Source organism: Sus scrofa, chromosome 1, assembly GCF_054392235.1.
Source record: "Sus scrofa isolate SSC_HxYL_T2T_F1_AM1 chromosome 1, Sscrofa_HxYL_maternal_Yorkshire_Landrace_v2.0, whole genome shotgun sequence".
NCBI classification, from domain to species: domain Eukaryota; kingdom Metazoa; phylum Chordata; class Mammalia; order Artiodactyla; family Suidae; genus Sus; species Sus scrofa.
Window position 1 is genome coordinate 280,579,185 of NC_139383.1, and position 18,810 is coordinate 280,597,994.

General features: G+C 44.4%; 1 non-coding gene across 1 annotated transcript; it reads left to right on the forward strand.

Moving 5' to 3' along the window:
* The first annotated feature begins 12,293 nt into the window (after window positions 1–12,293).
* Window positions 12,294–12,427, forward strand: LOC146407279 (small nucleolar RNA SNORA31). Its single transcript, XR_014832355.1, has one exon. It is a non-coding gene; the product is annotated as a small nucleolar RNA SNORA31 (small nucleolar RNA).
* The last annotated feature ends 6,383 nt before the right edge of the window (window positions 12,428–18,810 follow it).

Genomic DNA, 18,810 nt, shown 5'->3' on the forward strand with positions numbered 1-18,810 from the left:
GGACCGGGGCCGGAGCACGGCTGGGATGCTAGCAGTTGGGGAAGGGCACCTTGCCACCCCCTTTTCCCTGTAACTGCCTGAGAGATGGGGTCAAGGGAGTCGGTGTTTTCAGAGACCCCCTAGCTCCACCCAGGCACAGTGAAGGAGCCCGGATGGGTGGGCTTCCACTGCCCCGTCTCTTCGTGGCCGATGCTGCCTCCACTCCCGCCCCCTCCTGGCCCTCCTCCCCACTGCAGCCACACTGATGTTCTGGGAGGCCAACCCGATGCCTTCAGGTCCCCCGCTAAGCCACCTGCTGTGGCGCCCCACGGCCCTCGGAGTAGAGAGCAGATGCTCTGGGCATTCGACATCCTTGTTGCTTCAATCTCATCTCTCCCTCTCATCTTGTGTGAGAGCTTGTGTGGACCCTCCTTGGCTTGTGTGGCCCACCAGCCGGGAATGTCTCCCCTCCCCTGCCTGGACCACCACCCCTCTTCTCCCAAACCTGCCAGACCTGGTTCAAATGCAGCCTCCTCCAGGAAGCCTTCCTTTCCTGCCTGTATCAGAACCCTATGAATGTGTATGCACACGTCTTATCATTGGCCCCCTACCCTCCACTAGACCATGAAGACCTAGGGGAGAGGATCCATTTTCATTATTATTATCGAATAACTATAACACGTTAGTGGTTCCCATTTGTCAAGCATTTGCGGTGGTGCTTTACAAGCTTTGACTCATTAAATCTCCCCAGCACCCTCGGAAATATGTCTTAGGGTCCCCATTTTATACATGAGAAAACTGAGGCTCCCGGACAGGAAGTTACCTGCCCAAGGATACCCAGCTCTGCCATTCACCAGCTGGGGGGACCTCCCTTCGCCTCCCCAACAACAGCAACTACATCCTGGCATTGCAGCAGCCATGTGTTGGAACTGGTTCAGGCCAGCTCACGAGAGCTGCTTGTTAAATTTTCAGGAATTAATTTTGTGAGCTGGTCATTAAAAGCAGTCATTCTTGGGAGTTCCCGTCGTAGCTCAGTGGTAATGAACCCAACTGGGATCCATGAGGACTCGGGTTCAATCCCTGGCCTCGCTCAGTGGGTTAAGGATCCAGTGTTGCTGTGAGCTATGGTGTAGGTCGCAGACGTGGCATTGCTGTGGCTGTGGTGTAGGTGGGCAGCTGTAGCTCCAATTTGACCCCTAGCCTAGAAACTTCCATAGGCTGCACCTGCAGCCCTAAAAAAGCAAAAAAAAAAAAAAAAAAAAAAAAAAAAAAAAAAAAAAAAAGCCATTGTTTAAAATTAACTTAGGTAAACTTACAATGAAATACGCAATATTCAAACTAAAGGTAATAACTAACCCCAAGCTTGTCAATTCCTATAAAATTTACTTGATTTTACTATCACTGATGCCCCTGAGGGTGTCTGAGCCTTTTGCATCTGTGCTGCAAATCCCACATGATGCCATGCTACTGCCCACCTCTTCCAATGCCACCTCCTATGACATCGTGTTGGTCGCTTGAAGTCAACCATGACTGGAGTATTTACACCACGGAAATTGGCAAACTCTGCCATTGGGGGTTCGTGTGTTTTTCCTCCAGAGTTTGTTGTGAGACCTAAGCACACCTCTGGATCACAGGGGAGGCGATAGGGAAATCACTGAGCACAGTGCCTGGTCCGTCCTAAATGCTCCATTCAAGTTCCCTTATTCGAAGCAGATGAGTGGTGATAATGACAACAGTACCACATGCCCCTCGCTCCAAGCCCCAAACCTCTCTCTAGTCCAGGCCTCTCTCCTGAGCTCTAGGTTCGCCTGGCCCAGCTTCCTAGACACCTCCACCAGGATGCCCCAGAGGCCCAGGACTTGACACACCCAGAAGAGAATGCCCCTCTGAGACTCTCCAGCTCACTGAGTGGCAATGAGGGGCAGCCTGGCCATTAGTCTTGCCTCCTCCCTGCCTCCCTTCCCAGTAACCAACCCTTCACCAGGACCTCCTACCTGCACTGGGGTACCTGGGCCCCACTTGTTGCCAATCTCACTCCTTCCAGGACACATCCCTCCCAATGGGCAGTGTGACCATCCCCAAGCATAAGTCCAAGCACTCATTACCCTTAACTGGCTCTCGATCGTCTCCGGGAGAAGGTCCCAGCTCCTTGCCATCATCTGAGGTTCCCCCTCCCCCTGCTGGTCGCTGCTATCTACTGGCTCACAGCCTTACCCCCGCCCCGCCCCGCCGCAGGCATATGCCTCTCCCAGCAACGCCAAACTGCTTGCATTTGTTGAGCACATTCTTCTAGATGGTGTTCTGAGCATTGGGGCTACAAGAGAGAACAAGACCAAGTCCCTATTCTCCTGAAACTCCCATTCTAACAGGCAAAAAAATCAACTTAAAAGTCATATGTATACATCATATCCTGTATTATGATATATATATATATATATATATATACACATATAATATATACGTATGTGTAACATCAGGTGGCTCAACCAGCTTGAAGGAAAAGAAAGCAGGGTCAGAGCAGAGAGTTACTGAGAGGGCTGTGGTTTCATACAGGCTGGAGGACAGCCTCTCCAGTTGGTGACATTTGCACAGAGATCCAGAGAGAGTGCAGGGGTGAGTCTCCAGGCAGAGGGAACGGGCAGTGCAAAGGCCCTGAGCTGGGACTGTGGACTCTCCAAGGAACAGCAGTGGTTGGAACAGAGTGATCAGGTAAATTCAGAGAAACCCAGGGGCCAGATCACATCAGGCCTTGTTCACACCAAGGACTTTGGAATTTATCTGGTGTAAGCTAAATGCCATTAGTGCATTTTCAGCAGACACAATGCTGAAAATAACATTGTGCAGTGACACAACGTGCTAGGAGGCAACTACAGACATCCTGAGAAGAGATGACATAGTTGTGCTGGTTCTTCTTTCCGGATCTTGCCATGGAATGACATATCCCCACTTCTCCTCATCATGTAAGACCAGTTCCAGGGCCACCTCCTCCAGGAAGCCTCCTTGGTCTCTCTTCCTGGGTTGGGTCAGGTGGCCCTTCTCAGTGCTCCCACAATACACATTTAAACTCTGCTCACTCCAATTACCTCATTGTTTATAAGGTCTATTTACTCACCTGTTTCCCCAGTAGCCAAACAGCAGCTGGAGAACAGAGGTCAGGATGCCCTCTCCCCAGGGCCAGTGTGTGACCAGGCACAGAGGAGATGCTCAGTGAACATGTGTTGACATGAGCTAAAAGATACAATAATATTAACACAGTGAATGCCATTCCACAATAACTCAGGGAATACCAATCAAAGAGAAGCTTCTACAGGGTGCCAGAGACACTGCACTAAATAGAACATGTTCCTACCCTCTTGAATCTCCCACTCTAGGGTCTGGGGAAACTTTCAGAAGTTAGGTGTGGCTAGAGTTTAAGAGAGGGAGGGGAGTGGTAGGAGCTGGTACAGAGTTCCACTATACTATACCTTGAATGTCAGGCTAAGGGATTTGTGCTTTATCCTGTGATCAATAAGAAAATATTAAAAGCATATGGCCACAGTCAAATTTAAGTTTCATTTTATTTTTTTTACAGCCACACCTGTGGAACATGGAAGTTCCTGGGCCAAGGGTCAAATCAGAGTCTAGCTGAGGCCCATGCCACAGCCAGATCTGAGCCACCAGATCTGAGCCACATATGCAAACCATGCTGCAGCCTATGGCCACACTGGATCCTTAACCCACTGGGTGAGGTCAGGAATCAAACCTGCATCCTCATAGAGACAACGTCAGGTCTTTAACCCACTGATCCACAACTCCTCAAATTTCAGTTTTAGAAAGATAACACTAAAATGGCACCGTCGTGGCTCAGTGGTTGAGGAACCCAACAAGGAACTGTGAGGTTGCAGGTTTGATCCCTGGCCTTGCTCAGTGGGTTAAGGATCCAGGGTTGCCATGAGCTGTGCTGTAAGTCACAGATTCGGCTCAGATCCCACGCTGCTGTGGCTGGGGCATAGGCTGGTGGCTACAGCTGTGATTAGATTCCTAGCCTGGGAACCTCCATACACCATAGGTGCAGCCAAAGAAAAGACAAAAAATGACCAAAATTTTAAAAAATAAAAAATAAATAAAATGGCACCAGGCCCAAATGGTTTTATGAGCTTTCACAAAGAACAGATAATTTACGTGCAATGAATACCTTCTTCAGAATAGGAAGAGATGGAAAGTTTCACTTATAATTCTATGAAATGATCACAAATCTAAAACCATAACCTGACAAAGACAGTGCCATTAGACCTGACCAATCTCTTCTGAAATATTGATGGGGAAATATGAAATCAAACATTATCAGAGAATCTAGTAGAACAATAAAAGTATGATACACTGTGATTAAATAGCATCCATTCCAGGAATGCAGGTCCCAGAATGCATGGTCAATCCCAGGAAAAACTTAAATAGTCTATTACATTCAATGCCCCCTTAAATATTATGCAGACTTTGTACTTAAGAGCGAAACACTGAGATTTCCCATTGTGGCTCTGCAGTAATGAACCCAACTAGTATCCATGAGGATGCAGGTTTGATTTCAGGCCTCACTCAGTGGGTTAAGGATCCAGCATTGCTGTGAGCTGTGGTGTAGGTCACAGATGCATCTTGGATCTCACATTGCTGTGGCTGTGGTGTAGGCCAGCAGCTACAGAGCTCCACTTTGACCCCTAGCCTGGGAACTTCCATATGCCACGAGTGTGGCCCTAAAAAGCAAAAGAAAGAAAGAAAGAAAGAAAGAGAGAGAGAGAGAGAGAGAGAGAGAGAGAGAGAGAGAGAGAGAGAGAGAGAAAGAAAGAAAGAAAGAAAGAAAGAAAGAAAGAAAGAAAGAAAGAAAGAAAGAAAGAAAGGAAGGAAGGAAGGAAGGAAGGAAGGAAGGAAGGAAGGAAAGAAGGAAGGGAAGAAGGAAAGAAAGACCAACAGGAGACATAGCAGCCAGCCCACGTTGCTGACAAGGGTGCTTGTGATGGTGGTTAGTCTACAACATTGTCCAGGAGTTCTCCTCCTTTTATCTTAGTGACACAGACACACACTTACAAATCCTTCTCTTCATGGCCACATGTTGAAAATGATGCTCAGCATTACTAAGCCACACCTGAGTTTACTGGTGATTTCCAGACTGTAATCCACCCGACTCCAAATAATCGTGAACATACCAGTGAACTAATAGGAAGTATAAATATCGAAAAAGAAAGTATCACCATTTTCAAATGAACATGCCATTTGCCTAAAACCCAAGGCAATCAAATAAAAAATTATTACAACTATAAAGAGAGTTTGGCCATAAATACACTGAAAATGCAACCTATGGACTGGGAGAAAATATTTGCAAATGATGCAACTAACAAGGGCTTAATTTTCAAAATATACATACAGCTCATGCGACTTAATAACAAAAAAACAAACAACCCATCAAAAAATGGGCGGAAGACCTAAATAAATGTTTCTCCAAAGAAGAATGGGCACAGGAAAAGATGCCCATCATTGCTAATTATTAGAAAAATGCAAAGCAAAACCATAATGAGGTACCACATCACACAGTATGACCATCATTAAAAAGTCTACAAATAACAAATGCTGGACAGGTGTGGAGTAAAGGGAACCCTCCCACACTGTTGGTGGGAAAGTAAATGGGTGCAGCCACTATAGAAAACACTATGGAGGAGTTCCCATTGTGGCACAGTGGTTAACGAATCCGACTAGGAACCATGAGGTTGTGGGTTCAGTCCCTGCCCTTGCTCAGTGGGTTAACGATCCGGCGTTGCCATGAGCTGTGGTGTAGGTCGCAGACACATCTCGGATCCCACATTGCTGTGGCTCTGGCATAGGCTGGCAGCTACAGCTCCGATTAGACCCCTAGCCTGGGAACCTCCATGTATCACGGGAGGGGACCAAGAAATGGCAAAAAGACAAAAAAAAAAAAAAAAAGAAATCACTATGGAGGTTCCTCAAAAAAACTAAAAATAGAGTTGCCATATGATTCTGCAATCCCACTCCTGAGCATATATTGGGATAAAACTATAATTTAAAAAAATGCACCTCAATGTTCATTGCAGCACTGTTTACAATAGTGAAGACAAAGAAACAACCTAAATGTCCATCAACAGACACAATGGAATATAACTCAGCCAAAAAGAGGAATGAAATAAGGCCATTTGCAGCAACATGGATGGATCTAGAGATTATCACACTGAATGAATCAGTCAGATAAAGAAAGACAAATACCACATCACTTATATGGAGAATCTAAACTATGACATGCAAAGACAGGGAAAAGAGACAAATAACATACAAGGGAACCCAGAGAAGGTTATCAGCAGATTTTTCAGCATAAAGTCTGCAGGTTAGAAGGGAGTGGCACAATATACTTAAAGTGATGAAAGGAAAAAGCCTCCAACCAAAATTACCCAGCAAGGTTCTCATTCACATTTGAAGGAGAAATCAAAAGATTTATAAACTAGCAAAAGCTAAGAGAATTCAGCACCACTAAACCAGCTTACAACTTCTCTAGGTGGAAAAGGCCACAACTAGAAACAAAAATATTCAAATGACAAGGCTCACCAGTAAAGGCATACATATAGTAAAGATAGGAAATCATCCACACACAAACGTGCTATCAAAATCAGAAATCATGAGAAAAGGAGAGTAAAAATGCTGGACACTGGAGATGCACTTGCAATTAAGAGACCAAAAACTTAAAACAACCTTGTACACAAATAGACGCCTATATCAAAACTTCAGGGTAACTGCAAACCAAAAATCTACAATAGATACACACACAAATAAGAAAAAGCAACACAAATACAACACTAAAGATAGTCATCAAACCACAAGAGGAGAGAACGAGAGAAAAAGGGAAGAAAAAAGACCAACAAAAACAAATCCAAAACAGTTAATAAAATGGCAATAAGAACATATATACCAATAAATACCTCAAATGTAAATGGACAAAATGCCCCAAGAAAAAGACACAGACTAACTGAATGGATACAAAAACAAGATCCATATATATGCTGTCTTCAAGAGACCCACTTTACTTCTAGGGACACATACAAATTGAAAGTGAGAGGATGGAATAAAATATTCCATACAAATGGAAATCAAAAGAAAGATGGAGTATCAATACTCATATCAGACAAAATATACCTTAAAATGAAGAATATTTTAAGAGACAAGGAAGGACACTAAATAATGATCAAAGGATCAAACCAAGAAGATATAACAATTTTAAATATCTATGCACCCAACATAGGATCACCTCAATATATAAGGCAACTGCTAACAACCTTAAAAGGACAAATTGGAGTTCCCGTCGTGGCACAGTGGTTAACGAATCCGACTAGGAACCATGAGGTTGCGGGTTCGATCCCTGCCCTTGCTCAGTGGGTTAACGATCCGGCGTTGCCGTGAGCTGTGGTGTAGGTCGCAGACGCAGCTTGGATCCTGCGTTGCTCTGGCTCTGGCGTAGGCTGGAGGCTACAGCTCCGATTCGACCCCTAGCCTTGGAACCTCCATATGCCACGGGAGCAGCCCAAGAAATGGCAAAAAGACCAAAAAAAAAAAAAAAAGGACAAATTGACAATAACACAATATAGTGGGGGACTTAAACACCCCACTTACAGCAATGGACAGATAATCCAGACAGAAATTCAACAAGGAAACACAGGCTATAAATAACACATTAGACCAGATGGACTTAATAGACACTTATAGAATATTCCACCCAAAAGCAGCATAATACACATTCTTCTCAAGTGCATATGGAACATTCTCTAGGACTGATCGCATTCTGGGCCACAAATCAAGACTTGGTAACTTTAAGAAAATTGAAATCATATCAAGCATCTTTTCTGATCACAATGCTATATGACTGGACATCAACAACAAGAAAAATACTGCAAAACCCACAAACACATGGAGACCAAACAACATGCTATTAAACAACCAATCGACCACTGAATACATCAAAGAGGAAATTTAAAAAATACCTAGAAGCAAACAACAAAAAAGACACACAATCCAGAACCTATGGGATGTACCAAAAGCAATTCTAAGATGAAAGTTTATAGCAATACAAGCCTACCTCAGAAAATAAGAAAAAGCTCAAACAAACAACCTAACTTAACATCTAAAGCAACTGGAGAGCAAAGAACAGACAAGACCTCAAGTTAGAAGAAAGAAAGAAATCATAAAGATCAGAGCAGAAATAAATAAAATAGAAACAAAGAAAACCATAAAAAAGATCAATGAAACTAAATGTTGGTTCTTTGAAAAGATCAGCAAAATTGATAAACCCTTAGCCTGACTCATCAAAAAAAAAAAAAAAAGAAAGAAAGAAAAGAAAGAGGACTCGAATCAATAAAATTAGAAATGAAAAAGGAGAAGTTACATTGGACATCACAGAAATACATAGAATCATAAGCAACTACTACAAACAACAATATGCCAATAAAATGGACAACCTAGAAGAAATGGACAAATTCTTAGAAAAGAACAATCTTATAAGACTAAACCAAGATGAACTAGAAAAGATGAATGGAAAAATCACAAGTACTGAAATTGAAACTGTGATTTAAAAACTTCCCACAAACAAAAGTCCAGGACCAGATGACGTCAATGGTGAATTCTATCAAACATTTAGAAAAGAGCTAACACCCATCTTTCTGAAACTACACAGAGGAAGGAAATCTCCCAAACTCATTCTATGAGGCCACCATCACCCTGATACCAAAACAAGACAACAATTCCACACACACAAGAAAAGAAAATTACAGGTCAATATCACTGATGAACATAGATGCAAAATCCTCAACAAAATACTAGCAAACTAAATCCAATAATACTTTAAAAGGATTGCACATCATGATCAAGTGGGATTGATCCCAGGGATGCAAGGATTCTTCAATATCTGCAAATCAATCAGTGTGATACACCACGTTAACAAACTGAAGAATAAAAAGCATATGAATCTCTCAATAGATGCAGAAAAAGCCTTTGACAAAATCCAACACCCATTTCTGATTAAAAAAATAATAATCCTTCAGAAAGTGGGCATAGAGGGAACCTACCTCAACGTAATAAAGGCCATATATGACAAATCCACAGCTAACATCATTCTCAATGGTGAATAGCTGAAAGAATTCCCACTGAGATCAGAAACAAGACAAGGGTGTCCACTCTTGCCACTGCTATTCAACATAGTTTTGGAAGTCCTAGCCACGGCAATCAGAGAAGAAAAAGAAATAAAATGAATCCAAATTGGAAAGGAAGAAGTAAAACTATCACTATTTGCAGATGACATGACACTATACCTAGAGAATCCTAAAGAGGCTACCAGAAAACTGTTAGAGCTCATCAATGAATTTGGGAAAGTCACAGGATACAAAGTTAATACACAGAAATCAATGGCATTTCTACATACTAACAATGAAAGATCAGAAAGAGAATTAGGGAAACAATCCCATTTACCATCATCCAAAAGAATAAAATACCTAGGAGTAAACCTACCTAAAGAGACAAAAGAACTGTGCTCTGAAAACTGTGACACTGATGAAAGAAATCAAAGATGACACAAACAGATGGAAAGACATACCATGCTCTTGGATTGGAAGAATCAATATTATCAAAGTGACTACACTACCCAAGGTGATCTACAGATTAAATGCCATCCCTATCAAATAACCAAGGACATTTTTCACTGAACCAGAACAAAATATTTTAAAGTTTGTATGGAAACACAAAAGACCTAGAATAGCCAAAGACATCCTGAGAAAGAAAAACAGAGCTGGAGGAATCAGTCTCCTTGACTTTATACTATACTACAAAGCAACAGTCATCAAAACTGTATGGTACTGGCACAAAAACAGAAATATACATCAGTGGAACAGGACAGAGAGCCCAGAATTAAACCCACGCACCTACAGTCAACTAATCTATCACAAAGGAAGCAAGAATATACAATGGAGAAAAGATAATCCCTTCGATAAGTGATACTGGGAAAACTGGACAGCTATATGTAAAAGAATGAAATTAGAACACTTCCTAACACCATACACAAAAATAAACTCAAAATGAATTAAAGACCTAAATATGAGACTATATTTAGGATACTCTAAAACTCTTAGAGGAAAACATAGGCTGAACACTCTCCAACATAAACCACAGCAATATCTTGTCAGATCCACCACCTAGAGTAATGATGATAAAAACACAAATAAACACATGGGACCTAATTAAACTTAAAAGTTTCTGCACAGCAAAGGAAACCCTACACAAAACGAAAAGACAGCCCACAGAATGGGAGAAAATATTTGCAAATGAAACAACTTACAAGGGATGATGAATCCCCAAAATATATAAACACCTCTTACAGCTCCTTACCAAAAAACCAAACAATCCCATCAAAAAACAGGCAGAAGATCTAAACAGATAATTCTCCAAAGAAGACATACAGATGGCCAAAACACACATCAAAAGATGTTCAACATCACTAATTACTGGAGAAATGCAAATCAAAACAATATAATGTACCACCTTACACCAGCCAGAATGGCCATCATCAAAAAGTCTACAAACAGGAGTTCCCATGGTGGCGCAGTGGTTAACGAATCCGACTAGGAACCATGAGGTTGCGGGTTCAGTCCCTGCCCTTGCTCAGTGGGTTAAGGATCCGGCGTTGCCGTGAGCTGTGGTGTAGGTTGCAGACTCGGCTCGGATCCTGCGTTGCTGTGGCTCTGGTGTAGGCCGGTGGCTACAGCTCCGATTCGACCCCTAGCCTGGGAACCTCCATATGCCTCGGGAGCGGCCCAAGAAATAGCAAAAAGACAAAAAAAAAAAAAAAAAAGTCTACAAACAATAAATGCTGGAGAGGGTGTAGAGAAAAGGGCACCCTATTATACTGTTGGTGGGAATGTAAATTGGTGCAACTACTGTGGAAAACAGTATGGAGATTTCTCAGAAAAATAAAAATAGAATTACTATTTGATACAGCAATCCCACTCCTGGGCACCTATCCAGAGAAAACCATGACTTGAAAAGATACATACACGCTAAAGTTCATTGCAGCACTATTTGCAATAGCCAAGACATGGAAACAACCTAAATGTCCATCAACAGAGGAGTGGATCAAGAAGATGTGGTACATACACACAGTGGAATATTAGTCAGCCATTAAAAGGAAAGAAATACCAGCATTTTTAGCAACATGGATGAACCTAGAAATTATCATTCTACGTGAAGTCAGTCAGACAGTGAGACACCAACTATCCCTTACATGTGGAATCTAAAAACGGACACAATAAACTTCTTTGCATAACAGATACTGACTCACAGATTTTGAAAAACTTATAGTTTCCAAAGGAGACAGGTTGTGGGTGGGTGGGGGTGGTCTGGGGATTTGGGATGGAAATGCTATAAATTTGGGTTGTGGGGATGGTTGTACAACTATAAATGTAATAAAATTCACTGAGTTAAAAAATAAAATAACATATGACATAAAAGAACTTATCTATGAAAGAGAAACAGACTCACAGACAAAGAACAGAGGTGTGGTTGTCAAGGTGGGGGTGGAAGAGAGATGAGCTGGGAGTTTGGGATTAACAGACATAAACTATTATATATGGAATGGATACACAAGGCCTTACTGTATAGCACAGGGAACTATACTCAATACCCTATGAGTATGGAAAAGAATGGAAAAGAATAGGAAGCCGTATGGAAAAGAATGTGAAAAATAATATGACATTTTCTTTTAAAGGTTAGAGACTTTTGTACACCTCCGTGCCATCCTTGCAGGACTGTCCAGCGTCTGTCCAGCACCCCGGGAGCCTGGCTGGCTGGCCCTCCTTAGCCACGTGGCACCCAGTAAGGACAGCGCATCTTGGCTGTTTCTAAATATTAAAGGTTTTTTTTTTTTCCTCATGATTTTGGTGTTTGTTTATAATCTTTGTAAAGTACGTTATGACATATATAAAATGATACACTTAAAATATATATATAATTAAATCACTTGTAGAAATTAACACAACATTGTAAATCAACTCTACATCAATAAATGTTAAAAAACAAAATTTGAAGAAAAATGTAAATAAACTGTAATAGAAAAACAAAAACTTAAAAAACAGAATTTGATAAAGTAGATAATTAGACCTTTTCTATATTTCAGTTAGCAAGCAGTTAGAATATATAATGAAAAAATTCCACTTATAAAAATATTTAAAGTACCAAATGCCTATAAATAAGCATAACCAGAAATGTGTAGGACCTGTACAAATAAAACCTAAAAACTTTGTTGAATGCATCTATTTGACAGGCCTGGAGCAGTTACTGTCTGCTACTCAGGTTTCCACGACAGATGCAAGAAGAAGGCATCCTTGCGCTTTCTGTCTGTCTGATTGTGGCAGCCCAGATTGAATGGAGGAATACAGGGGGAAAAAAAAGAAAAAAAAACAAAAAAACAAAAAACTTTGTTGAGGGATGTAGAAGGGGAATTTTTACATAGCTGGGGAGACGTGGCATTTTACTAGATGGAAGACGGATTACTATAAAAAGCTATAAAATGCCAATCTTCTCCCAAGTAATCTACAAAGTTAACACAAGTACAAACAAAAAGTTAGCGGAATTTTATTTTTCAAATGAAATGATTCTAAAGTTCATCTGGATAGACACACAAATTAGAATCACTGAGAAAGTTTTGAAAAGAAAGATTAATGAGGGTTTTCTTGTAAGATTACAAAACATATTATAAAACTATAGTAATTAAATCAGGGAGCTACTGGCAGAGGAAGAGACATGCATGTCAATGAATTAGATCCAAAGACAATAAAATTAATTATAGCAAAAGACAATTCAAATCAATAAGGAAATAATGGGATTTTTTTTTCATAAATGATCTGGAGATATTAGAGGAACAACTGGGAAAAATATAGAGCCCTACCTTTAGTGAAAAATAAATCCCAGAGAGATTCAAGATGTAAGTTATTAGAAGAGAATTTATTTTTTTAACTACCAGAAGAAAATATTGGTATTTTTTATAATCTTAAATGTGGAAAAGATCTTTCCAGTGACTCCAAAGGCCAAAAAAAAAAAAAAGAGCTATATTTAACTACACAACATTTTAAAATATTTGGCACATCAAAGTATTCCAAATGGGCAAAAGACACACTCTAAATTGGAGGGAGCACAGATATTTGCTAGATACACGACATATATACATACATGTCTCTCACGAATCTAAAAACATCTACAGACAATTCACAAAAGGAGAAGTGAAAGTGGTCAGAATGTATAAGAAAAGATGCCCAACCTCACCAATACTCAAAAAAAGGCAAAGTATTCAACAGTAAGATCGTATGGTTGGCTTATCAGATTGGTCAAGATTCAAAAGAATGATAATACCCAGTGCTGGTGAGAGTCTGTTAGCTTCCAAACGAGGCAGCATGCGTTGACAGCCTCTTAAATACATAATCTTTAATCCAGTATTTCTGCTTCTAGGACTTTGTCATAAAGACAGACAAGGTCCATGCACAAGAGGATTCAAGGAGACACCGTTTATAAACATGTGAAAAACTGGATACAGATAAAAGTCTAGGAGATGGATCAATCACTGCACATCCATCCTAAGCAGCAGTAACAAGCATGAGAGAGAGCTTTGTGTGCTGATGTGGAACCATGTCCAAGATTATGGCTAAAAAAGTAAGCAAGCAAATGCCAAGCAGTATTTACAGAATGAATGTTTGTAGTTACAGAAAATATATTTTTATATTTATATGCATAAAAATTCTGAAAAAAAAAGTTCCCCCAAACTGTTAATAGTGGATGGTAAATGGGATATAGCTATTTGAACTTTTAATTTTTTTATCTTATTTTTTTTTTAATTAAAACAATAGGAGTTCCCGTCATGGTGCAGCAGAAACGAATCTGCCTAGGAACCATGAGGTTGCAGGTTTGATCCCTGGCCTCGCTCAGTGGGTTTAGGATCTGGTGTTGCCATGAGCTGTGGTGTATGTCGCAGACGTGGCTGGGATCCCACGTTGCTGTGGCTGTGGTGTAGGCTGGCAGCTATAGCTCCGATTCAACCCCTAGCCTGGGAACCTCCATATGCCGAGGGTGCAGCCCTAAAAAGCAAAAAAAAAAAACCAAAATACAAGAAAGAAAGTTATACTAAATATACATGTGTGTATTTTCACATGGGAGAGTCATCAAAAATTAGCAGATCACTCAGTAGCACAAACAACACAACATCATATTAAAAAAAAAAAATTACACCTATGTGTGTGTGTGTGTGTGTGGGTGTCTGTCGGTATCTGGCTTATTCACTGTTTCATCTCATTGCTGGGCACAAAATTGGGGCTTAATAAACATTTCTTGGATAAATAAAAATGTACATTCCTGGAAGATACATCTTAATATTTTAAAAGGTGCTGGTCCCTGGATGACAGGATTATGAATGATTTTTATTTGTCATTTTTCCTGAAAGTTTCTTTAATAAAGAGATGTTGGAGGAGTTCCCGTCGTGGTGCAGTGGTTAACGAATCCGACTAGGAACCATGAAGTTGCGGGTTCGATCCCTGGCCTTGCTCAGTGGGTTAAGGATCCGGCGTTGCCGTGAGCTACGGTGTAGGTCACAGACATGGCTCAGATCCTGAGTTGCTGTGGCTCTGGTCTAGGCCCGAGGCTACAGCTCTGATTAGACCCCTAGCCTGGGAACCTCCATATGCCACAAGAGCAGCCCAAGAAATGGCAAAAAGACAAAAAAAGAAAAAAAATAGAGAGATATTGTGTGTGTTCCTTTCATTACTGTTTTTGATTTAAAAAAATAAGAACCAATCATTTCTCTACAAAATGGGCACCTGACGGCTGGTCAATGGGCCAAGTGGTTGAGGTCTGGTGACAGCCCTGAAAGACAGATGGGAGGGGGTGCCAGACAGCCTGGCACATACTGAAGACCCCCTCCCAGCATCCCTTCCCCACCATCCCCAGTAGGCATCGGACTCACCTGGAAGCTGATTAAAAATAGTCCTTGCTCAGTCCCAGCCCAGACCAGCCCGCTCACCAGAGGTGGCCTGGGAAACCCCACTCTGGAACCTCCAGAGCCCAGGTGGTGCCAGGACACAGGGAAGCCCACAGATGAGGGTGTGACTACCCTGCCCTGCTCATACCCCTGCACTCAAGGCCTCTCAGGACCTGGCCTCCAAAGGCCTACGGCCCCTTGCCTCCCTGGGACTGCATTTCCCCCCACCTCCCACTGCAGCTCTTCTTAGAATGGGCCTGGCCCCTTTGCATCTTTGCACGCACAGCTCCGGATCTGGAGTGTCCTCACTTTGCCTCCTGGCACACTCTTACCCATGGAAGCCAATCCTGGGTGCATATGCACAGACACCCCACATTAACAGGTGGCGTCTGGAACTAGCCTGCAGCTGCCCTGCACCCAGAGTCCTGGGGGCTCTGCAACCATGCACTGCCCTGGACTCTGATCACCCCTCCCAACCAAATTCAGGGCAGATGGCCTGCAGCCCTGAGGCTGCTGCTGCTTGAGACAGGATGCTCTGGGTACAGCTGTAGAACTACCCCCTTGCAAACATGGTTACTGATGCCCAGGAACCACAACTGCTGACTCATAAAGGATTCTTACCCTTTAAGAAGCAACTGTGGAGCAGCCCAAGAAATGACAAAAAAAGACAAAAAATAAAAAAATTAAAAATAAATAAATAAATAAACAAGAAGCAACTGTGGAGCACCCCACTAGAAAATTAGCAATCTGCTTCCAATAAGCACACAGAATAGGGGTGGGGGCTTCCTGATCTGCAGGGACCCTCAACGACCCAGGAACTCATCCTGGAATGGGGGTGGGGTCCCGGCTTGGTCATGGGTGGTGGGGGCTCTGGCCCTCCTCCCGTGCCCTCTCCTGGCCCAATCCCTCTCCCAAGCTGTCCTAGCTGGGCTGGGTACCAGGGTTTCACAACCTTCCTTGATTCCTTGCATCCTCCCAGCATCCTCATCATCCCACCTCGTTTCCAGCAGGGGAAGGCCGAACCCTGGATGACCTGGGGACAAGAGGGCCAGAGGAAAGGGCGACATTGGTTGGGGAGGGGAGACTGAGGGCCCTGGGTGGGCTCATCCCGGGCATGCCCACGTGCACATCCCATTTCCCACAGTGCCCTGGAGAGCAGCATCATTCTCTGGGTTCCCCATCTTCCCCAACCCCCCGCACACACGCATACCCCAGGGCAGGACATAAAGCGAGAGAGGCAGGTCCTCCCTGGTGGGCTCAAGATCTCCAGCTCCACTTACTGCCCATCCAGCCCTCTGGTTCAGATCTCAGCAATTCTGGCAGCCTCCAGCCTGGCCAGAGGACTGGGGATCTCACAGGAGGAGGTACTATTGATTCTATCCTGGCGGAACTGAGACCCGTCCAAGGCCTGGCCTCTGGACGTCAGGTCCCACCTCTGCCACCAGCTGCCTAGCTGCTCACTTGTGTGGCCTCAGGCAAACTCTCACCCGCTCTAGCCTCAGTCTCCCCCTCTGTTAAATGGGCAGGATGCCTGTGTCTGCATCCCTGGCTCTCGTGTAGGTTAAGGGAGGATGTGTGTGGAAAGCTCAGCCGGTGCTGGCCCTGAGCGAGGGCTCCCCTCCTGCTTTCCTTTGCTCCACTTCCTCCATCACTTTGAAAGAGTGAGAATTAATAACAGAGAAGGGAAAGGAGGAAGAGAAGTCTCTGAACCTCACCTGGAATCCTCCTTGCTGCTCTTCCCCGCCCCTGGGAATGGCATCCTTGGCCCTGGGGATGAGAAAGGAAGGATGCTCAGAGCCTGGTGGGGAGTCAGAGAAAAAACAGACAAGGGGGCGGTCGGGGCCGGGGAAGGCCCAGCTCTAAGCCCCTCTGTGCTTCCGCTCCCTGTCCCTGTCCCTGAGGGGGGATCTCCCTGCCTGTTCTCAGCAGCCAAGCATGGTGGGGAAACCTCACCCAGCCCTCTGGTCCTTCATGCGGGCCCCTTCTCCGCTGCCCCTCACCCGCTCACCTGGGCAAGTCTCTCACCACCCTAACCCAACAAGCTCCCCCTCCCAAGGCCTGGGGGTCTTCCCACAGGAAGTCCCCTTGACATCTTAGCACCCCAAAAGTAAGTCCCCCAACCCTGAGACTTACCTGGCACATGGTGGATCCCTTCTGCTGGGCTCCGCCTCCAGCCCCTTTGTTGAAGGCCCTTTTTCCTCTCTCCATGTGCCCTGGGGCTATAACCTCTCAGGTCCCCCAGAGCCCCACCCTCCCGCTGCTGCACCCCTGCCCAGGCAGACGTTCCCGGAAGGGCCCTAAGTGCCTCGGCCCCACTCCCAGCCTCGCTCCCACCAAAGCCCCTCCGGCCTCCTGATTCCAGGCGCATCTCCTCCCTGTCTCAGCTTCTCCATCCAGCGTCCTCGGAGACTCTGCCTTCTCTTGGCCTCCCTCCCCATCTGCAGTCTGGTCCCCGCCCCCCAACTCCCTGATCTTCACCGGCAACGTCCCTTTTGTTCTTTGCTGAATCCTGAGCAGCTGGAAAGGTGGTGCCTGGCACGTTGAATAAGTGCGTGAATGAATGAGTGAGAGAAACAGCCCAGCAGAGGAGAAGCGGCAGAGGGGGTCCGGAAGATGGGCCAGGAGGAAAGGCCACCAGGTTCAGCAGAGGGAGTGTCCCTGTGCCAGCAGGGACACCCACAGGGCCAGAGAGGTCGGTGATTGAAGGTAAGGCCCTGGGAGCCAAATAGCACTGGATCCCAACCCTGACGCTGCCTCCCAGGCCTCTGTTTTCTCATCTGTAAAATGGGGCTAATACCCACCCCTGCTGCCAAGAAGGTATTTGCGGGGATTAAGCAAGCACATGACGCCTGATCGCTTCTGCCCAGGGCTTGCTGTCGGGGCCTGGGTGTATCTTCTTCTCAACACAAGCCTGGAAGCAGGTCAGAGTAGTGTCCCCCTTTTTCAGATGAGGAAGCCAAGGCCAGAGAGGTTAGGTGGTATGCCCAGGGCTGCAGAGCTCAGGGGGAAGGGGTGGGATTTGAACTCAAGCAGTGTGAGCCCAGAGCCAGTATTTCCAGCACAGCAGCCGAGCGTGTGCTCTGGGGGGAGTAGCACAGGGCTTACTCTCTAGGCTTTACCCAGAGATGAGTAAGAGGCAGTAAGGAAACCAGAACGGGGAAGGCTTTGAGCTAGAGAGCAAGGACACGCCAGGCTAGATGAGAAAGCCCAGGGAACCCCACCCTTCAGGCCGGGAGTCAGAAGGCAAGCCGGGGCCATAGGGAGCCAGAGCCGGTTCCTGCGTGAGGCCAGCCCCCAGCCGCAGTGGACAGGGTGAGTGGAGGGCACCGTGTCCGGGGAACAGACGTTTACACGCTAAGAAGACAAGGATCGGGCCTGGCTCACTCACCACTCAGCCTTCTGTGCCCCGCTTAGGGCCTGGCACACAGTAGGGAATCTATTGATAGGTGGGTGAAGGAATGAGCGAACGAACTAGGTGGCTGCGTTAAGACGGATTCCACGCTTCAACCCAACAAAGTTCTGTTCTGGAAACTGTTCTACAGACACACGACCCAGTGATGTGTGTACAAGATTCTTCCATGCAGCTTTGTTAATAACAACTAGTGACAAGCTGGAGAAATAAACGCAGGCATCTGCACGGTGGAATATTAAGCAGTTGGAAAAAGAAGAGGACCCTTCCACAGTGACATGGAAAGATCTTCGAGATATAGAAAGCAAAAAGGGCAACGTGGAGATCATGTGCACCACGTTTGGCTTTGTTTGCACCTTAATTATAATCACATCTCAGTGTATTCATGGAG